This window comes from Triticum aestivum, chromosome 1B (assembly GCF_018294505.1).
Source record: "Triticum aestivum cultivar Chinese Spring chromosome 1B, IWGSC CS RefSeq v2.1, whole genome shotgun sequence".
NCBI lineage: Eukaryota > Viridiplantae > Streptophyta > Magnoliopsida > Poales > Poaceae > Triticum > Triticum aestivum.
Window position 1 is genome coordinate 671,703,448 of NC_057795.1, and position 24,442 is coordinate 671,727,889.

Below are 24,442 nucleotides of genomic sequence, written 5' to 3' on the forward strand. Positions count from 1 at the left end.
TTTGACTGTTCCATTTTGAACTACTCCAAAATCTCATCAAGGTATGTACTCATTGAAAAATCTTATTAAGCGTCTTGATCTATCTATATAGATCTTGATGCTCAATGTGTAAGCAGCTTCACCGAGGTCTTTCATTGAAAAACTTTTTATTCAAGTATACTTTTATGCTATCCAGAAATTCTATATCATTTCCAATCAACAATATGTCGTCCACATATAATATCAGAAATGCTATAGAGCTCCCACTCACTTTCTTGTAAATACAGGCCTTTCCAAAAGTCTATATAAAACCATATGCTTTGATCAACTCATCAAAACATATATTCCAACTCCGAGATGCTTGCACCAGTCCATTGATGAATCGCTGGAGCTTGCACATTTTGTTAGCACCTTTAGGATTGACAAAACCTTCTGGTTGCATCATATACAACTCTTCTTTAATAAATCCATTAAGGAATGCAGTTTTGACATCCATTTGCCAGATTTCATAAAATGTGGCAATTGCTAACATGATTTGGACAGACTTTTAAGCATCGACACGAGTGAGAAAATCTCATTGTATTCAACATCTTGAACTTTGTAAAAAACCTTTTTCGACAAGTCTAGCTTTGTAGATAGTAACACTACTATCAGCATCTGTCTTCCTCTTGAAGATCCATTTATTTAACTTGGCTTGCTGATCATCGAGCAAGTCAATCAAAGTCCATACTTTGTTCTCATACATGGATCATATCTCAGATTTTATGGCCTCAAGCCATTTCGCGGAATCTGGGCTCATCATCGCTTCCTCATAGTTCATAGGTTTATCATGGTCTAGTAACATGACTTCTAGAATAGGATTATCATACCACTCTGGTGCGGATCTTACTCTGGTTGACCTACGAGGTTTTGGTAGTAACTTGATCTTGAAGTTTCATGATCATCATCATTAGCTTCCTCACTAATTGGTGTAGGCATCACTGGAACTGATTTCAGTGATGAACTAGTTTCCAATTCGGGAGAAGGTACAAATTACCTTATTAAGCTCTACTTTCCTCCCACTCACTTCTTTCGAGAGAAACTTCTTCTCTAGAAAGGATCCATTCTTAGCAACGAATGTTTTGCCTTTGGATCTGTGATAGAAGGAGTACCCAACAGTTTCCTTTAGGTATTCAATGAAGATGCACTTTTCTGATTTGGGTTCGAGCTTATCAGGTTGAAAACCTTTTTCACATAAGCATCGCAACTCCAAACTTTAAGAAACGACGACTTAGGTTTACTGCTAAACCATAGTTCATATGGTGTCGTCTCAACGGATTTAGATGGTGCCCTATTAAACGTGAATGCAGCTGTCTCTAATGCACAACCCCAAAATGATAGTGGTAAAACCGATAAGAGACATCATAGATCGCACCATATCTAATAAAGTGTTATGACGTTCGGACACACCATTAAGTTTTGGTGTTCCAGGTGGCATGAGTTTGTGAAACTATTCCACATTGTTTTAATTGAAGACCAAACTCATAACTCAAATATTTGTCTCTGTGATCAAATTGCAGAAACTTTATTTTCCTTTTACGATGATTCTCCACTTTACTCTGAAATTCTTTGAACTTTTCAAATGTTTCAGACTTGTGCTTCATTAAGTAGATATACTCATATCTGCTCAATTCATCTTGTGAAGGTCAGAAAATAACGATACCCGCCACGAGCATCAACACTCATTGGACCGCATACATTGGTATGTATTATTTCCAATAAGTCACTAGCTCGTTCCATTGTTCCGGAGAACGGAGTTTTAGTCATCTTGCCCAAAAGGCACGGTTCGCAAGCATCAAATTATTCATAACCAAGTGATTCCAAAAATCCATCTTTATGGAGTTTCTTCATGCGCTTTACACCGATATGACCCAAACGGCAGTGCCACAAATAAGTTGCACTATCATTATTAACTTTGCATCTTTTGGCATCAATATTGTTAATATGTGTATCACTACGATCGAGATCCAACAAACTATTTTCATTGGGTGTATGACCATCGAAGGTTTTATTCATTTAAACAGAATAACAATTTATTCTGCATTTTAGATGAATAATCGTGTCGCAGCAAACATGATCTAATCATATTTATGCTCAACGCAAACACCAAATAACATTTATTTAGGTTCTATACTAATCTCGAAAGTATAGGGAGTGTACGATGCCGATCATATCAATCTTGGAACTACTTCCAACACTCATCGTCACTTCACCTTCAACTAGTCTCTGTTTATTCTGTAACTCCTGTTTCGAGTTACTAATATTTAGCAACCGAACAAGTATCAAATACTCAAGGGCTACTATAAAAACTAATAAATTACACATCAATAACATGTATATCAAATATACCCTTGTTCACTTTTCCATCCTTCTTATCCACCAAATATTCAGGGCATTTCCGCTTCTAGTGACCATTTCCTTTGCAGTATAATCACTCAGTTTCAGGCTTTGGTCCAGCTTTGGTTTTCTTCATGGGAGTGACAACTTGTTTGCCATTATATTTGAAGTTTCCCTTTCTTTCCCTTTGCCCTTTTCTTGAAACTAGTGGTCTTGTCAATCATCAACACTTGATGCTCTTTCTTGATTTCTACCTTCGTTGATTTCATCATCACGAAGAGCTCAGGAATCGTTTTCGTCATCCCTTGCATACTATAGTTCATCTCGAAGTTCTAGTAACTTAGTGATGGTGACTAGAGAATTCTGTCAATCACTATCTTATCTGGAGGATTAACTCCCACTTGATTCATGCGACTGAAGTATCCAGACAATCTGAGCACATGCTCACTAGTTGAGCGATTCTCCTCCATCTTTTAGCTTTAGAACTTGTTGGAGACTTCATATCTCTCAACTCGGGTATTTGCTTGAAATATTAACTTCAATTCCTGGAACATCTCATATGGTCCATGATGTTCAAAACATCTTTGGAGTCCCGATTCTATGCCATAAAGCATGGTGCACAAAACTATCAAGTAGTCATCATATTGAGCTAGCCAAACGTTCATAACGTCTGCATCTGCTCCTGCAATAGGTCTGTCACCTAGCGGTGCATTAAGGATATAATTCTTCTGTGCAGCAATGAGGATAAACCTCAGATCGCGGATCCAATCCGCATCATTGCTACTAACATTTTTCAACACAATTTTCTCTAGGAACATATCAAAATAAACATATGAAAGCAACAACGCAAGCTATTGATCTTACAACATAATTTGCAAAATACTACCAGGACTAAGTTCATGATAAATTTAAGTTCAATTAATCATATTACTTAAGAACTCCCACTTAGACAGACATCTCTCTAGTCATCTAAGTGACCACGTGATCCAAATCAACTAAACCATAACCGATCATCACGTGAGATGTAGTAGTTTTCAATGGTGAACATCACTATGTTGATCATATCTACTATATGATTTACGCTCAACCTTTCGGTCTCCGTGTTCCGAGGCCATATCTGCATATGCTAGGCTCGTCAAGTTTAACATGAGTATTCCACGTGTGCAAAACTGGCTTGCACCCGTTGTAGATGGACGTAGAGCTTATCACACCCGATCATCACGTGGTGTCTGGGCACGACGAACTTTGGCAACGGTGCATACTCAGGGAGAACACTTCTTGATAATTAGTGAGAGAACATCTTAAAATGCTACCGTCAATCAAAGCAAGAATAAGATGTACAATAGATAAACATCATATGCAATCAAAATATGTGACATGATATGGCCATGATCATCTTGCGCCTTTGATCTCCATCTCCAAAGTACTGTCATGATCTCTATCGTCACCGGCATGACACCATGATCTTTATCATCTTGATCTATATCAATGTGTCATCACATGGTTGTCTCACCAACTATTGCTCTTGCAACTATTGCTATCGTATAGAGATAAAGTAAAGCAATTATTTGGCACTTGCATCTTGCAACAAAGAGACATCCATAGGGCTTCTGCCAGTTGCCGATAACTTCAATCAAAACATGATCATCTCATACAACAACTTATAGCATCATGTCTTGACCATATCACATCACAACATGCCCTGCAAAAACAAGTTAGACGTCCTCTACTTTGTTGTTGCAAATTTTACGTGGCTGCTATGGGCTGAGCAAGAACCGTTCTTACCTACGCATCAAAACCACAACGATAGTTTGTCAAGTTAGTGCTGTTTTAACCTTCTCAAGGACCGGGCATAGCCACACTCGGTTCAACTAAAGTTGGAGAAACTGACACCCGCCAGCCACCTGTGTGCAAAGCACATCGGTAGAACCAGTCTCGCGTAAGCGTACGCGTAATGTCGGTCCGGGCCGCTTCATCCAACAATACCGCCGAACCAAAGTATGACATGCTGGTAAGCAGTATGACTTATATCGCCCACAACTCACTTGTGTTCTACTCGTGCATATAACATCAACGCATAAAACCTAGGCTCGGATGCCACTGTTGGGGAACGTAGTAATTTCAAAAATTTCCTACGCACACGCAAGATCATGGTGATGGCATAGCAACGAGAGGGGAGAGTGTTGTCCGCGTACCCTCGTAGACCATAAGCGGAAGCGTTATGACAACGCGGTTGATGTAGTCGTACGTCTTCACAATCCGACCGATCCAAGTACCGAACGTACGGTACCTCCGAGTTCAGCACACGTTCAGCTCGATGACGATCCCTGGACTCCGATCTAGTAAAGTGTCAGGGATGAGTTCCGTCAGCACGACGGCGTGGTGAAGATGATGATGTTCTACCGGCGCAGGGCTTCGCCTAAGCTTCGCGACGATATGACCGAGGTGGAATATAGTGGAGGGGAGCACCGCACACGGCTAAGGAACGATCATGTAGATCAACTTGTGTGTCATGGGGTGCCCCCTTGCCCCCGTATATAAAGGAGGGAGGGGGCAGGTGCGGCCGGCCAAGGAGAGCGCGCCAAGGGGGAGTCCTACTCCCACCGGGAGTAGGACTCCTTCTTTCCTAGTCCAACTAGGAGAAGGGGAGTGGAGAAGGAAGGGAGAGGGGGGCCGCGCCCCAAACCCTTTGTCCAATTCGGACTGGGCTTGGGAGGGGCGCGCGCCACCTCCTCGCTCCTTCCCACTAAGGCCCATTAAGGCCCAATACTCTTCCCCGTATTCCCGTAACTCCCCGGTACTCCGAAAAATACCCGAATCACTCGGAACCTTTCCGAAGTCCGAATATAGTCGTCCAATATATCGATCTTTACGTCTCGACCATTTCGAGACTCCTCGTCATGTCCCCGATCTCATCCGGGACTCCGAACTCCTTCGGTACATCAAAACTCATAAACTCATAATATAACTGTCATCGAAACCTTAAGCGTGCGGACCCTACGGGTTCGAGAACAATGTAGACATGACCTAGAACTATTCTCGGTCAATAACCAATAGCGGAACCTGGATGCTCATATTGGCTCCTACATATTCTGCGAAGATCTTTATCGGTCAAACCGCATAACAACATACGTTGTTCCCTTTGTCATCGGTATGTTACTTGCCCGAGATTTGATCGTCAGTATCCAATACCTAGTTCAATCTTGTTACTGGCAAGTCTCTTTACTCGTTACGTAATGCATCATTCCGTAACTAACTCATTAGCTACATTGCTTGCAAGGCTTATAGTGATGTGCATTACCGAGAGGGCCCAGAGATACCTCTCCGACAATCGGAGTGACAAAACCTAATCTCGAAATACGCCAACCCAACATGTACCTTTGGAGACACCTGTAGTACTCCTTTATAATCACCCAGTTACGTTGTGACATTTGGTAGCACCCAAAGTGTTCCTCCGGTAAATGGGAGTTGCATAATCTCATAGTTACAGGAACATGTATAAGTCATGAAGAAAGCAATAGCAACATACTAAATGATCAAGTGCTAGGCTAACGGAATGGGTCATGTCAATCACATCATTCTCCTGATGATGTGATCCCGTTAATCAAATGACAACTCTTTTGTCCATGGATAGGAAACATAACCATCTTTGATAAACGAGCTAGTCAAGTAGAGGCATACTAGTGACTATATGTTTGTCTATGTATTCACACGTGTATCATTGTTTCCGGTTAATACAATTCTAGCATGAATAATAAACATTTATCATGAAATAAGGAAATAAATAATAACTTTATTATTGCCTCCAGGGCATATTTCCTTCAGGTGGAACATCCACTTCTCATCGACGACTTCTTTCATGATGATCGTCGCAATGTCGCTTTGGATGTGAAAGAAGTCATCTCTAAGTTTATAATCCGCTTCTCCATGAGATTCTAGCCACTTGTGGATACGATCATCATTTCTGCTGTTAATGTGAAGCTTTTGGTGATCCGTGTTGAACTGAATCATGAGATGGACGATGTAGAATCCATCCTTCTTGCTTGGTTTTGGGACATGGATGCAGGAGAAGTTAGTTTTATGCGTGAAACCCATCTTCTTGTTCCTTTGTTTCTTGATCTGCACGTGGCCACCTCTAAATCTGAAGCCTTGGAGAGCATCATCTAGAATATTCATTATGTGGGTGTAGTCTTTTTTCTCGTAGTCTCTGGAAGGGTCAAAATACACGGCGTGGGAGACTTGCGGGTAAAGAACAATAAGGACGGCGCGCCCGTTGCTGCGGGGAAAAGACACCTCAAATTATTCCCCATATGAGAGAGAAGGAATGATTGAAATGTATGAAAGGGTTGTCCGGAACTGACTTACTTTGGATGCTAAGGCACGAGGACAATTTCCCGGTCCTTATTCTGTACCATGAAGTTTTGGAGGTACTCCCTAGCAGTTTCACGCTCAAAGTCGCCGAGACTCAAGAAAGACTCGTGCATGTAGTACGGATCTGCCACACAGATTTGCGAGACTTCTTCACTCTTCATGACGGAGCTCATATGTAGCGCAAAAAGGCGGACGATAGTAAAATCAAGCCGCCTTGTTAGAAACATCTCAAAGATATGGTCAAACCGCAGGAAGAACACCTCCGCGGGCCGTGTGTCGATGTAGCACTTCCCCTCAGGCACACGAGCCGCGTATGTCGGATATCCTGGATCCTTCGACGCTAGTAGGCTTTTCTCAGTCGACAGCACATGGTCGTGCAGTCTCCTGAGATCCCCTGATAGTGCCTCCAGCGGTTTCGGCGGTAGCATCGGCTCGCCCGTGAGATGGAACATGACCGCACTTTTCACGGGTACACGCTCTTCAGAATTCATCGTCTGGCTGCTATGTGCTCTGGCTTGTTTGGAGGCAGTTACCTTCCCCGATCTCTTCCTCTCCATTTTCTTGGCCACACCTTCCAGACCCTTCCTTAACCCCTGCCCCAGTGTTCCCGGGCTAAGTACTGTACGACCCTCGTGCCCGGCTAGTTGAGCCTGTGTTGAGGCGGCATCTTTAGGCGTGCCCTGTGAGGATTTCATGAAGAGAGACTTTTTGCAATCCATGGTACGACCCTGCCCGGGCATATCATCCATATCCTCATTAGCAAGTTGATAGCCCGATTCGTCATATGGTTGACTCATCATATCTATGTCACAATCATACGCGTTTGTATTGAGGTAATCCATAGGGTCGACCTCCGTCTCATCATCCATTCTCTGTTCTACAAGAGAAATTACATCAGCCATAACTATTGCACCCCCTTCATCATGTCGTCCGCCGCTCTCACCCCGCACTACAGGAGCTGGTAATTGCGTAGGCGGGGTGGTGGTCTTCGCACATGCTTGTTGATGTGTGGTAGTTATTGGTGTGCTCTCGGCCGGCTCCAGATGAATAAGATTCTTCGGCCATAGCAGCACCCAATTCTTGCAGCTTCCAATCCGCGGCGGGGTCTTGTACTCCGCTCCCACATGCTGTACTGGAGGAGGAAAATGCTCGTGCCCCCATTTCACACTGGTCAAGCTAACCCTGAAGTGCCTAGCGGGGATCGGTTGGTTGTGGAACGTGCGTTGAGAGGGGTCCATTATCATCCCCTTTCCCACGTCCACCTTCTGGCCTTTGATCAAGTAGAGTATGGTGCACGGGGTTTCTTTTGCCTGCAAACACACATGTGTGTGGCGTAAAACAACCGAAAGGCAACAAAAATGGAATATTATATATATATATATATATATATATATATATATGTTGGTGCGACATGTAATTATCGTGACGGCGTCGAGCTCAGCCAAAGACGAAGGCCCACCTAGCATGCCTGAGACTGAGGACGGGCTGCTATGAGTGGGAGCGGCTGCGAGAGGAGGCCCGGTTGCGTGAGCAAGTGATGGTGCGATGGTGTTGTTGTTCATGGAGTTGCTCCCGACGAAACTGGGCATCGGGAAATCGTGTACCGTCTTGTCTGGATTTTCCTTCGCCCAGTTGATGATAACTGGAACCAAGTTAGTAGCAAAATCATTTCTGCAGGCAGTTACAGCTGCATTGACTGCCTGCTGTAGCAGCTCATATTTGTCCTCGGCTGCTTTTTTCGCGTCCTCAGCTGCTTTTTTCTCGACCGCAAGCTTCACCTTCGCGTCGATGTCCGCCTGACTAAACTTCTTTTTCAGCTTCTTGGCCTCCGGGCCCTCGTTGTAAAACACCTTCCACGTGGCGCCATCTCCAGCGCTGTGCACACGACCATATTGCGGCCGCTGATCCAAAGGGAGTCCCTTAAGTTCATTCAAGGCCCGGTTGAGAGGGGTGTCCCACTTGGGCCTCATCGGAGAAGTAGGGCTTTCAGCTGAAAGCTGGTATTGCTTCTCCAGTAGTCTAATCAATTTCCTCGTGATCTTGTTCGTGTAAAAAACCCTTTTCTCCTTGTCCCACTTGTAGCGGGCCCTGATGAAGTCATGCTCCAAGGGGTTGGTGCACTTCGCGAAGGGGTCTGGGAGACCCGCGGCTTCACGTTCCGCGTCCTCCTTATCCCATATGGGCCTTTTACCGAGGTAGCCACGGCTTCCGAGGCGATGCTTCCCCGTGTTCCTTTGCTGAAGGCTCTTGAATTTCGCAGCCTTAGCCTTGGCTGCCCCGGTAGCGCAAGTGTCCTTGAACTTTTCGAACTCCTCTTCCGTAAGTGTCGGATTTTCCTCCAGAATCTTGGACAGGGGTTCATCAACCTCAATAGCTCGTTTCACCCTTGTTTTCCAGGAGGCCAAATCATTGCTGAACATGCCCATGGCGTGATTGTTAATCTTTTTCATCTTCGGATCATCCCACAGTTGTTCTATGTTATCATCCCGGCCGGGGAACTTGAATCTCTTGTGCAATTAGGAGCAACTGCGTCAAATGTTCTTTACTCCTTAAGTCATCGTCGTTGATGCTCGCGCAATCCCATAGGATGCATCCTACTTGGTTCCCATAGCACTTGCGAGGTTCTTTCGGCTCTAATGGCTCAAACTTGCCAGGTGCCATCTTTGTGATCACAAGTCGTCCAATCCCTACTTTGTTAGGTTTTCGTATCCTCTGCTTCTTTTGCTTCCTCTTTTCGGTAGCGGCATCGGGGCTGGTACCTTCCTTGCCGGTACCTTCCCCGCCGGTACCTGCCCCACCGGTCTTGGTGCCGCCATCGGTGCCGACACTGTCGGTGTCGATGTCGGCGTCAGTACCATCATCGAGGCCGACCTGCAAACCTTTCTTAGCAGTCAAATAGTCGAGGTACTCTTGTTCACCCTCATAATCAATCTCGTCTGCATCTTGGTCAGAGGGCCCAGTTTCTTCGTTGTTCGACATGTTTCCTATGATTAAGTGTCCACATTTATTTCTAAAAGTATGAATAAATGAGAAATGACATAAAAAGAAATCTATGTGCCAGCACTCGATATGCCAACTATGTAGCACAAAATCATGCCTTTATTCACGGGAAATTTCGGCATGACCTTTGCTAAAAAATGGACATATCGAGCGCCTGAAATTTACCAGAACAGAAATGAATCAACATTCCGGCGTAACATAGGCCACCCGGATCATTTTCCAAACATGACATGTCCAAAACATGACATATGCACATATCACATGTCCAGTTCAAATTTGCACATATCACATGTCCAGTTCAAATTTTGAAACCTAGCTAAATTCATAACTAAATAGATAACCTAATTAACATACTGCCCTAACTAAAACCTAAGTAAATTAACCGAAGAACCCTAGCAGAGAGAGGGGGGGTTACAGAGATTGCAGGGGCGAGGACGCAGGCCCGACGACGGCCGGGAGTGGAGAGGAGGGAGGCGAGGGCCGACGGGTCGGGGGCGAGCACGCCGGGGTCGGGGGCGAGCGCCGGCGCCGGGGTTGGGGGCGAGGGCCGGGTCGGGGGCGAGTGCCGGGGTCGGGGTAATGAAGATAGAGAAAGAGTAATGGGGGAGAAGTATTGAGGAAGAAGAAGAGTGAGAGTGGGAGCATGTGGGGGAGGTAGGGGGAAGGGAAGAGAGGAGGGGGAGGGGAGGCACGTGTGGGGAAAGGTGGTGGGTTGGTGCGGGTTAGAAGTAGCGTGGGAGCAGAAATGTGCTGCTGATAAAGAATTAGCAGCAGCGCGCTTTGGGCCACGGTGCTACTGCTAACAGTGACAAAAAAGTGTGCCAATTTGAAATGTAGCAGCAGTGATCTCAGTAAAAGCGCGCTACTACTACATCCATAGCAGTAGCGCGGTTCGGGCCACGGTGCTACTGCTAAATGGAGCTAGGTGAACACCGCCCGTCGATATTTGTAGCAGCGTGGTTTACACGTAGTGCGCTACTGCTAAAAACTTATCAGCAGCGAGTTTCCCGCACACACGCTACTACTAATTAGCAGCAGCGCTCCTTTTTGAGCCGCGCTGCTGCTAAGATTCTGTGTATAGGCTTTTCCCTAGTAGTGCATAGCTACAGAACCTGACCTGAGAACAAATCTTCTTCTCCTTTAAGCATTGAGTTGGGATTCGGAGTAGTGGTCCTCGTGCTTTGGGTACTGCAGTTCCCTTACTAACTGCTCGTGTTTGGGTGCTCTATGGTGGAGACGGTGTTGTGTCAACTGGAACTGGGTTACTATCTTCCGGGGTTGGGGTTAGAAGGGGTGTAGCTGGTTCTGTGTCCAACTGGGTAGGGGTACAATTTGTGAGAGTCTGGGTTACGTGTGGTGGATCTAGTCCTTGGGCAAGTACAGCCGTGGTTCTATCTTCATCAACTGGTAGCACTATCTTTTCTGAAGACCATGTTGTTACTCCCTTAGATACTGCCACCACCCTCTCCAATTCAAATGGCTGATAAACAAGAAAAGTAATTGGAAGTATAGACATTGTATGATAGACAGGTCCAATGGATAGTGGGGAATAAAAGAGGGCATGAAATAATTCATATTTATGTTGTCTAACCAAACAGGATAGCATGACACAATTTCACATATATGATGGCTAACTAACCAGGATAGCATGACACAATTTCACATTATGATGGCTAACTAAAAAAGATGGAAAGATATAGTTCAAAATATGATGACTATGTAAACAGGATGACATGATATAACTATATAATGTGTTTATGAAATAGGTTGGCAAGCCATAATTCACATACATTCACGGATAGAATGCCATAATTCAAAATATTATGATTGTAAACACTAAACAGGATGAGATGATATAACTATATGATGTCTTTATTTAATGGGTTGCCATGCCATAATTCAGATATATGATGTGTATGTACTATGTAAACATGATGGCATGATATAATTCAAATATATGATTTATATAGTAAGCAAGTAAGCAGATGGCAATCCATATATGATGTAAAAACTAAGCAATGCAAGACAACATGCATGACATGGGTAATATAACCCTGCCAAGTTTGAGCATAGACCTCAAGGGGGAAATAGGACTGGTCATCAGTCTCTGAATCCTCCTCTGAGGAGCTCTCTGTAACCAGCAAGATGTCTGCTTCAGCAGGTAGCATTGTCTGCTTTGAATACCTTGTTTTCACTCCAGATTTTTCCATCACCAATTCAAATGGCTGATGCACAGGAAGAGCTGTTGAATATACAAACATTGTCGACAAAAGCAATGCGAAATACAAAAAAAGGATGGCATGATATAATTCACATATATGACGCTTGCCTAAACAACATGGCATTGCATAATCCACATACATAATGCCTTGCAACAAGATAAAATTGCATAATTCACATATATAATGTCTTGCAACAAGATGGCATTGCATAATTCACATATATGGTAATTAGACACTAAACATGTGGCATTCACACAAAGCATGTCTAAACTAAGCAAATGACATAGCAATGCAAGATACCATAAGCATGATATGAGTAACATAACCCTGCCAAGTTAGAGCATGCGCCTCGGGGGGGGGGGGGGAATATGACTGGTCATCTATCTCTGAATCCTCCTCTGAGGAGCTATCCGTAACCAGCAAGACATGCGCTTCGTCAGATAGCATTGTCTGCTCTAAAGACCTTGTTTCCACTCCAGATTTTTCCATGACCATGCCGAATGGTTGATGCACAGGAAGAGTAATTGACTGGCTAACCAGGGTGGCATTGTAAAATTCACATATATGATGCCTGGCTAAACAAGATGGCATTGCATGATTCACATATACGATAAAGAAACTAAACAGATGGCATTGACACAAAGCATGTCTAAACTAAGCAGATGGCATCTTTAATGTATACAGTAAGCAATGCAAGGCACCATATGCATGATATTACCAACATCAGCATGCCAAGTTAGAGCGAAGACCTCATGGGGTAAATAGGAGTGGTCTTCTCCTTCTGAATCCCCCTCAGAATAGCTATCTTCCTCTTGATTATGATCCAAAATGGGTGGAGGGGGGCTGCCTTTATGCCCACCATGGAACGATGTCTGCATGAAATTTTATTGCCACACAAGGCTCGTCTCTTTTGCTCTACATGATCAGTTCCATTGTGTACAATAACTGGTATGCATAGGAATAAAACATAGTGAGATTATGTAAGGAGTGCATGCACAAATCCAGAGTGATGGTAGCAAACTGTGGATAGACCCAAAACCAATGATAGCAGGCAGATAATGGCTTCAGTTAAAAAATACAGATAATGGCTTCTTTACTGTTTGTTTCCCACCCAACATGAAACTCATAGTAGACACCAAAGATTAACCAGATAGTAGATAGATACTATTGATTGCGGCCCCGATATGTACCCCACAACCATTTAAAAACTCAAGTTTGACCATTAGTTTGGAGCTGACTCAGAGTCTAATCGGTGAACAGGACGATAAAGTAGCATGTAATATTACGTGATGCATAATGTAAGCAGACACGAAAGCGTGCGACCTCTCTTGAGGACCCATGAAGTCCTCGAGGTCATCTGCTCGGTTGGTGATGGTAATGCCGTTTTCATGACTGCCGGTGGCAGGGAAGAATATCTGAGGCGGTGAAAGACAGTCTGGAGGCCGGATCTCTGCTGTGCTGGACCCTTCTATCGTTGGAGTAGCTGAGCTGGGGTGGACAACGGCGCAGCAGGAGCGGAACAAACCACGCAAGGTTTTCTTTGACAACTATCTGTAAGAGAAGTAATTTTGTAAAGGCTCGTTTGAATTGGAGGATTCCAACAATGCATGGAAAGGAAATAGACAGGAATAGGATAAGAATGCACGTGCAAAACAGAGAATTTAAAAACACATGATTTCTCCCAGTCTGGGTATTTGATTCACAACAATTGGAAGATCATAGGATGCAAAGAAGCATGGTGAGATTAAGTCAAACCACTAGAAAATGTACGGTTATAATGCTATTATGCTACTATATCTTAGTCTTGTGCTTCATGAATAGGAATTTGAAAAGGAGGACAAGTGAAAATGAAAATTCCTACGTTTTTTCTTTCAAGGAGACACTAAAGGAACAAATCCTATTGTTTTCCTTTGCTCCATTCCTTTGAACCAAATTCATGAATAGTAGTACCATAGGAAACTTCCCAATTCCTATGTTTTTCATTCACTTTTCCTTTCAAGCACTGGCGATTCTAGTAGGCAGGTTTGAGCAAGGAAAAGCCTACACTAAAAAATGTTTTTGTGCTACTTCTATTACTTTGGACCCAGGCCACTACCCTACTAGCTCAACTCCCAGGGCCATCGACAAATGCACAGCTCAAACGCATAGAGATAAATAATGATGGCGTTCAAGAGAGTCCATCACAGATAGCTAAGTTGCCTGGTACCTCACTACTTGTCATATAGTAGGATAAAATAATCGTATTTCCCGTTACTACAAGTGCTCAGTGGACAATACATAAAACATGTAGAGTAAAAAAGAGATGCAACAAGTGCACAACCTCTTTGGCGAAGCCATGTCGATATCAGCGTGATTGGGTTGGCCGGTGAGGATGCTTCGGCTGACTTGGCTGTCAGAGGAGGGGAAGAAGATGTTAGGCATCTGGAGATGGAGCCCGAGGTACTGCTCCGCTGTGATGGAGGGTTTTGTTGTTGGAGCAGCTCCGGTGAGTTGTACGATGCCGAGGCTGAAGCAGGACAAGAGAGATAATGTTAACCTGAGGGGAATTCTAATAGCATCTCCAATACATGACGTAAAATACATAAGCACAAAGTGCTAGATGTAAAATACGCCAGCCGCTCATCTCTGAACTTAACTGTCAAAACTAAATTTAACTGTCGAAACTGAACTTAACTGTTGAAACTGAATTTTGCTGTCAAAACTGAATTTTGCTTATGAATCTGAACGCACTAGGAAGGTGAGGCCACAGGTCGGTCGACTGACTTTTTCATCTCTGGTCAGTAGATTTTGCAGCCGTTGGATAAGAAATCAAGGTCCTGTGGTTCATCTTCAACCTCCAACCCCCTGAGCCGCCAGCCACCACCGGCCAAACATCAGCCCCCCGCCTCCCGCGGCCGGCGGTGCGCCGCCCCGCCCGCCTCGAAAACACTCCCCACCGTCGGTCCTCCGCCGCCTCGGCCATCCCTCTAGGTGTTGGATATCGTTGCAGAAATAAAAAATTTCTACGCATCACCAAGATCAATCTATGGAGTAACTAGCAACAAGAGAGAAGGGAGTGCATCTTCATACCCTTGAAGACTGCGAGACGGAAGCATTACAAGAACGCGGATGAGGGAGTCGTACTCGAAGAGATTCAGATCGCGGTGGATTCCGATCTTAGCACCGAACAACGGCACCTCCGCGTTCAAGACACGTGCAGCCCAGTGACGTCTCCCGTGCCTTGGTCCAGCAAGGAGGAGGGAGAGGTTGAGGAAGAGGAGCTCCAATAGCAGCACGACGGCGTGGTGGTGATGGAGAGGCAGTACTCCGGCAGGGCTTCGCCAAGCTCTTGCGGAGGAGGAGAGGTGTTGGGGAGGGGAGAGGCTGCGCCTTGGATGTGTTGCTGCAGCCCTCCCCTCGCCCCTCTATTTGTAGGAGGAGGGAGAAGGGGGCCAGCCCCCTCTAGATGAGATCTAGAGGGGGGGCGGCGGCCAAGGGGAGGGGGCTTGCCCCCCAAGCAAGGGGGGCGTCCCCTTTAGGGTTTCCCCCCAACCCTAGGCGCATGGGCCCAAGGGGGGGTGGCGCCCAGCCCTCTAAGGGCGGGTTCCCTTCCCTCTACGGCCCATGTGGCCCTCCGAGAGAGGTGGCCCCTCCCGGTGGACCCCCGAAACCCCTCTGGTGGCCCCGGTACAATACCGGTATGCCCCCGAACTTTTCCGGTGACCGTATGACAACTTCCCATATATAAATCTTCACCTCCGGACCATTCTGGAACTCCTCGTGACGTCCGGGATCTCATCCAGTACTCCGAACAACATTCAGTAATGACATACAAGTCTTCCTAATAACCCTAGCGTCATCGAACCTTAAGTGTGTAGACCCTACGGGTTCGGGAATCACGTAGACATGACCGAGACAGCTCTCTGGCCAATAACCAACAGCGGGATCTGGATACCCATGTTGGATCCCACATGTTCCAAGATGATATCATCGTATGAACCATGATGTCGAGGATTCAAGTAATCCCGTATACTTCCCTTTGTCAATTGGTACGTTACTTGCCTGAGATTCGATCATCGGTATCCCAATACCTCGTTCAATCTCGTTACCGGCAAGTCACTTTACTCGTTACATAATGCATGGTCCCGTGACTAACCACTTAGTCACATTGAGCTCATTATCATGATGCATTACCGAGTGGGCCCTGAGATACCTCTCTGTCATATGGAGTGACAAATCCCAGTCTCGATTCGTGCCAACTCAACAGACACTTTTGGAGATACCTGTAGATCACCTTTATAGTCACCCAGTTACGTTGTGACATTTGGTACACCCAAAGCACTCCTACGGTATCTGGGAGTTACACAATCTCATGGTCTAAGGAACTGATACTTGACATTAGAAAAGCTTTAGCAAACGAACTACACGATCTTGTGCTATGCTTAGGATTGGGTCTTGTCCATCACATCATTCTCCTAATGATGTGATCCCGTTATCAAAGACATCCAATGTCCATAGTCAGGAAACCATGACTATTTGTTGATCAACGAGCTAGTCAACTAGAGGCTCACTAGGGACATGTTGTGGTCTATGTATTCACACATGTATCACTGTTTCCGGTTAATACAATTATAGCATGAACAATAGACAATTATCATGAACAAGGAAATATAATAATAATCATTTTATTATTGCCTCTAGGGCATATTTCCAACACTAGCCCCCCCCCCCCCCCGTGCTGAGCTTTTTCTCCAGTGATCCCCACGCCACCGCCCCGCCACCGCCGGCGACCACCACCCCCACCCTGAACCCTAAGATAGATAATGGAGTACCTCTCCGGCGATCCCCCCTCCCTGCTGTGGCTGGTTCTTCCTTCACCCCGGCGAGCCCCCCCCCCCAACCCCCTGAAAATCGACTGAGCCAAAAGTCAATTCAGTCAACTGAAGTGTAGCTAAATCGGAGCAGCATCACAAGCAAGAGCAAGAGCGAGAGCAGCAGCATGAGCAAGAGCAATAGAAATAGCAAGAGTAGACCAGGCAGGGGACCGAGAGCAAGAGCAGAGCAGCAGCGCGAGCGAGAGCTAAACCAGTAGCAGCTCCTACTGATGTGGACGTCACCATCGAGGGAGCGACACCATGGAGGAAGTGGCCGGCAACGCCGCCATGGATGGAGCCGCGTCGTGTCGGCTCGGGACCGAGCGCCGGCAGCACCATGAGATCGAATGAAGAAGAAAATGCGGCGATTAGTGTAGAACCTCTTTGATGGCGCCGATTAGGCTGCAGCTTCGTCCGAGGAAACGGCGATGATGATGCTCTTCCGGTGGTGCAGGTGAAGATGGTGGTGTGGGAATGGAGGTGGCGCGAAAGACGAGGGGAACATCGGGGCAGCTCCTTGGAGGTCGAGGACGGGGTGGATGAAACGGCGGGACGACGAGATCGGCGAGGAATCCTCATCGGGTACGATGGATGAGGGACGTCGAGGTGTTGCTGTGGACGATGTCGTTGGGGAAGAGGCTCCAGCTGCGTGACGGACGGAGCAGGATGTGGGGCTTCGTCGTGTGTTTTCGCGGCCTCGGTGTACGAATGGGTGGGCGGATGGGGTGGCAATGGGGAACCATCGCTTAGGGACGCGCTTGTCCGAAATGTGGGGTAAGTTACGAAAGTACCCCCACCGATTTGAGGTGGTTCTTTCGGTTTAGGGCTACCACGGGCATTTCGCGTGTCGGGATTTCATAGGAGGTAGGAGTTTTCATGCGCGTTGTAATTTCTGAATAGCAAGGCGCGGGTTGAGATGGAGGGAGTTGTCGGAGCATGACGAGACAAAGATATATCTTAAATATTTCGGGCTAACAAGTCGCGGGTTGAAATTTCCGGACAAGCCTAACGTGTACTGTACCAAATCAATGCCCACTACAAATGTCATTCAAAACTTTGAATTCATGTTATGTTCAATTAAAATATTTCGCTACGTGTATAATGCATGCAACCTACTACTCAAATGAATGTTTTAGTGCATTGCAAACGTACATACTATCGCTTCAATATGAACTAAATTTGAATTCGTTTCTATATTTGAATAAGATCTACAGTAATGATTGTTGTGAAGTCAAAGCATTTGAATTCATTTCTCTATTTTAATAAGATCTACAATCATCATTATTGTCAAGTTAAACCATCATTTGTGTATTATCTTCACGGCACACCACATGATTAGTCTCGAGTTACATATGAACTATGTGTACTATATGAACTCGAACTCGATTTTTTGAATCCACTTTATGTTGATTTCAAATCACATTACATTTCTAGCTCTAGCTAGATCTTCATAATCTAAACCATGTCTCGGATATATAATGTGTTTATCACATTATGTATGGTGCCCCGCCCCCTACACCTACAAGTATTTAGATGTGAGTTGCAAACACCACACATTACCACAAATTCAAATAAAATGTTAGAATGTTCGATATATAGTATTGTTTAGATTGTTCGCTATTTAGTTGTAAGCTGCAAACGCCACACATTATCACAAATTCAAATAAAATGTGAGATTGTTTGATGTATAGTACGATTTAGATTGTTCGACATTTAGCTGTGAGTTGCAAACGCCATGCATTATCACATTATGGTATAACATGTGCACAACACGTGTATCACCGCTATATTGATGCATGCATATGTTTAAAACACTATGATCTCCTATTCAAATATATGAATTCACTTTCATATCAAATTATGATCTTTGTTAGTCTCTTACACCCACACAATCCTCTAACCTTTGTAGCTACCACTAACTTTCTCTCGTGCATGCACACACCCTCCTCGCCTTCCCCCTCCCTCGGCATTCTATCCACCGGGCACATTCATTTTTTTCTTTAGGTCGTTCTGCCAGAGTCTCCACAACTCCTTTCCGACACACACCGATCGATAAACCTCTCCAGCGATGCCTGCCTACAACATACACATGCACCTTCAATCTCCTCCTTTATGTGTCCTTGCCTTGTGTCTCTCATACGGTCACACACACGTGTAAACTCTCGCCCCTCTTTTCATCGATTTCACAACCGCACACTCCTCCCCCTATCTAGCTAGTAGTTGGGCCTCTCACACCACCTCCGAGCTCCATTCTCTCTGTCTATCCGTCTCACTGGGCCTTATTTGCCTCTAACAAATGGACGTACACCGACCGATCTCTCGCTATATATATAGCTAGCTAGGTCCTTACAACTCGTTTTTATCCACACGTCGATCGATCTACCTCATTAGTTATGTCTCTCCCTTCCTCCGACAAACAACAATTGATCTACCGATCTAGTTAGGTTTGCTTACCAAACACATGGTTCCCCTTCATCATCCATGGATGCGTCCCGACAGATCTATCACACACAGCCACACACAGAAACACATCCCCACTCTTATTGATAACATTGCAGTTCCACCCTCAGTTTGTCTAGTAGGCCTCTCCCACCATCTTCAAGAAGCAACTCCATCACCCATCCAACACTCTACCCCTCTCCCTCCCTCTCCCTCCCTCTCTCTCCTCTCTCTCTCTCTCTTTGTCCCATCATATTTCCCGTCCTTCAGTTATGTATGGATGTCGACCGATCTCCCTCAAGAGATAGCTGGGTCTCTCCTTCTCAACACATATACGAGTCATTCTACCTCTATAGTTAGGCCGCTGCCTACCCCTCCCCCCCGACCCCGCACACACACACTGATACATTGAGCGCTCTAGTCATGTCTCCCTGCCACACACAAACTTGACATGTGCCCTCTGACATTCTGGTAGGTCAGTCGCCCTATATCTTTGACTTGCCCACACACACAATTTCGATGGCTCTCTTCATCGATCTCGCACCCACCCACTTGATCCTCTCTTCGACTCTATCGATATCTATGACCCCTCCTCTCTTCTCGTGGATTGCCCGACCCTCTATATATGATATGGATAGGCCTCCATTTCACACACATTGCATGCAAAATTTTGTTTGAGATGTCATCGACACATATTCCCACAAATACATTCACGAAATCACCCCCCCCCCAAAAACAAAAAACACTGACGAACGCGGTTTATATCTCTCACACACACCAACGTAGGTGGGGGACGTGCACGAAGAGAAGAGGTGCAAGCACGGTGCACGTACTCCCGTCTCTTTCCCAACCACACCCGCGCGGGTACATGGTGGAGCTCATTTCTGTACGAAAAAGGCAGCCCACATGGTAATTTGGCACGTGTACTGGTTGTCCACTTGGTGGAGGGAGGATCGTCTACCACGGGTGAACAAACAAATTGCGACTTGACGCGTTATGTTAAAAAAAAGAGGCAAACCATGTGGGGCTTACCTTAGAGGCAAGGCTCTATGCAGTGGAGTACTTTTGATGTGTCCCGTCAACTCGCAGAACGAGGAGAAGCTTGCTTAGTACGCCGTCTCCCCTGCCCACGGGCGCGGTGGCTCGCAGGATGAGGTAAAGCTTGCTTAGTACAGTCCGCCTTACGCCCGCTCCCCCGCCCATGCGCGCGGGGTGGCTCGCAGGACGAGGAGAAAAATTTACTACTCCCTCCGTTTACTCCTCGTCCCTACTACCTTCGTTATAGAGATTATATCATATTGTTTGGAATATATATGTCCTTTAGTAGATTTCAATATGAACTACTAGTACATACTCCAAACACTGATGTATACAGACGTATTTTAGAGTGTAGATTCACTCGCTCCATATGTAGCACTCTCCCTCGCCCCTCGACCCTCGCCCACGTGGTGGACGTGGAGCAATTCATTCGGTCTCATATAGCCAGAACAATATACACTGCACTGCCATTATTGCTCGACTTCCTGAAGAGGCGAACAGCCAATCGCAAGGTTAATATTTTGAAGATGCCAAGCGCAAGGTTATAGGAGAACGAGTAGTAGGTGCCGCGTCATTTGTAAATAAAGTTTTTTTCTTCAGTGGCACGTACGCAATATGATATGTTCATATGGAGAGAAAAGGAAACCGCTCCACTATATACATAGTCATGACGGGCTAGCCTACACGGTTGCTTGCTGGGGTTGCTCTCTTCACACTCTCTCGCACCAAACAACTGTGGCCACATCTCTAACATCCTGACGGATCACGTCCGCCGGGGGAAGGGGTGGATGCTTAGTGTAGATGCGGTCGCCGTCGCCGATGGCGAAAACCCACTGTCGGCACGTCCCGATCAGGGGTCCCCGCTGTTCTCTCTCACAAAGCCAGTGAGGTTGCCTTCGTTCCTTGCTCACTACCGCAACGTGGGAAGTTGCCGCCTCCCGCCGCCCTCCTCAAGGTTGAGCTACGTCCCTCAGGTACAACTCCCTTTACAGCCGGCTTGCACCACTGCTCCAGCTGCCCACATCACTCCATGTGGATATTTCTCTACTTCTTTGCCCCGCACATACCTCTACTGGCTTCTACGTACTGTATTTGTGATGAGTTTATGTCTCATCAACTAGTCTCAATAATCTTATTCTAATCACACTTCTTCAATTTCTTTGCCACAGGGATGCTCATCTTGATTTTGGTGAAACTGCACAAAATGATCTGATGGTCAAAAGGTTGCAAACTTCATTTCTTAGGAAGCTCGAACGTTGCCAGCAAATTGAAGCCTGGTTAGGGTTCACGGTTCAAGGGCTAGGGACTGCATGGATCATTTTTTCTTTAGCTGCCTCTGTTCCAAAATAAGTGTCAACTTTAGTAGTAGTACAACTTTGTACTAAAGTTGTCATAAAGTTGAGACACTTATTTTGGAACGGAGGGAGTACATGTTTGCTATGATCTGTCAATCATTGAGATGCAATAGCATGCATGTTAGTCTCCTTTGTATTTGATGAAATGTTGCAACGGGCAACCTTGGACGCAAGATACATGTAACAGAAGCTGGAAGCTTCATAGCATTGTACAAATTTGTCTCGCTGATATATTACAGTACGTACTATACTAGTACTTCATCCGTTCCTAAATATAAGTCTTTGTACAAATTTCACCATGAACCACATGCGGATGTATATAGATGCATTTTAAGTGTAGATTCATTCATTTTGTTCTGTATGTAGTTCAATTAGTGGAATCTCTACAAAGACTTATCTACTAGTAATAGCTAGCCCCCACTACTAGGAATTCACTATCCTCTCCTTGAGCCACATCATCAAAATTAATGTAGCTGTTAGATGAACTAGATCAGTCCATAATAGCCGTCTGATCTAGACGTTGAGAGGCTCCGCACTAAGCCACATGCAAGCATGCAAAAATACCATGTCATGCATGTGAGTGGGTTTTAAATCACATCAACATGTCTGCACGCAAGCATCCACCGATAGCATGCATGTAAGTGAGCTTTTAAGTCACATTAACATGTCAGAAAGAAAAATATAATCCCATTATGCAGTAGGAGTTGGCTGATCTTTTTTCCTTACGTCAGATGATCTCATGATGATGGGAGTTTTTTTAGTTTGGCTACCACATTTGTCATGCGGTTATAGAGTTTTTTTTAGTTCTATGAAATCGATAATTTTACGCAGAGAGATATACGGCTATTCCGCGGCAACGCGCGGGGACTCATCTAGTAGTATTCAGGAACGGAGGGAGTACTATGTAAAGAACTAGGTGTCGCACGGTGTCCAGAAAATATGGTGATAGTGTGAGGTGGGCCATGTAATCACTGAGCCTGCGTGTTTTCACTAGTCTTGCACTCCTCCGCTGTAAGAATGGAGAAAATTGTAATCTAGTAGTACCTCCTTTCGCCGAAAGCGTGGGACATCCAGCAGTCCTACCACCTCAGTAATAAACACCAATGAGCTGTCAAATCACATAGACCCAGCAGTAAGTTGGACGGACGAAGCAACCATCACTCTTGCGCCAGTGAGAGGTCGCGTCCGCTCTTCCCGGGCATGAATGCGACACCGATTCTTTGGAGTGGCGCTGACCATTTCGGGCGGGAAGCGCGCGCGGGCGATGGAGGGGCTTTGGGTGTGCCAGGCTGGTCAGGAGCGGGCGTGGCAGCTGTCCGCCTGTCCCTACCGGACACGCCTAGAAACGAGAGGATGCACCGACTCTTGCGGCTAAAATCGTACACTACACACCATCTCTCTGTAGGAGCAGGTCGATCTGGCGCTCTCTCTAAAACACACATGTTGTTAAACACACACACACACACACACGCACACACACGCACACACACGCACACACGCACACACCTTCGTCCCACTGCACCTTATAACATGACTTATTACACCTACACGGAGGGAGTAGTAAGTACGAGATACGGTGGCACACTAACTTAGGTCGAATACAGGTGCCCAAAATTGTGTGCATGTTATAATAAGGATTCACTTCAAATAGTATGTGAGCGAACAGAGGGATCAATTGTACAGTGTTCTGGAGCATTAGCGAGATGTGTGAGGTAAGATACACCGCTGGCGCTTTTATTTTTTCTTATTAATTTGTTTGTTTCACCCTCTGACTGGTGGGACCCAATGTACTACATGGAGAGAGGTAAGGTGACTAAGGCTGCATTATTTCTGCACCACTGTGGATTGTCTTACCACCAAAGCCACATGACACGATTATGATTTAAATCCCAATGACTCACACACACACAAAAAAAAAACACGGCATGCTTGTCGCACGAATGCAGGAATGTATAAAAGGTTATTTTCCTCTCGTTGAACATAACGGGAGGGTTGTGTAGCTGGTTAGCCTGTTCGCTCATCAAACTTGAGGTCTCGGGTTCCACTAAAAAAACTTGAGGTCTCGGGTTCGATAACTACACTTGAGCATAATTTGTGCCAGGAGGATTCTTTGACTGGTCAAAATGGATGGATACGGAGCTATACGATCTCGTAGTGACCGTATAATCACCTCATCATGTACTCTATAAGCTACAACCTCGGCGTTTGTTCTCTAGGGTTTGCACGCTTCACACTCTCTCTCCAGTATATATATATACACACTGGAGCCTCAGCACGCTTTCTCACCGTCTCTAGATCTAAACAAGACTTCGTTGGCCTCTCTCTCCGCTCACTGCTACTCAAAGAGCCGGCAGGATCCGTCTTCCGGGAAGGGAAGGAGGCTTAACGCTGTCACCGTCGGCGAGGGAGGGAATCCACTACCGGCACAGCTGTTCACTTTCACCCAACAGCGGCGCGGGAGGGCCTCCGACCCCTTCTTCTTCGCCGCTGCCCTGTCGCCCACCGAACCACGCCCCAAGAACCTTAAGGTATAATTTACTTATTCCACATGCATTGCTCTGGCTGCATGTATACCATGAATTTAGGACATGGTTCAAAGAGGAAAGGAGTGTGGGAAAGTAGTGGGGAAAGTTGTATTGGATAAATCTAAGACATGGTTCAAAGAGGAAAGGAAGGGGCGAAAGTCCTAGTATAGACTGGCTATCCAGCACCTACGTTGGTCGAAAAAGGAAAACAACAACAAACGCAGTAAGCACATCTATCATGAACTGATCTTTTTTGGGGGGACAAGGCTGTAGAGTTTGAGCAG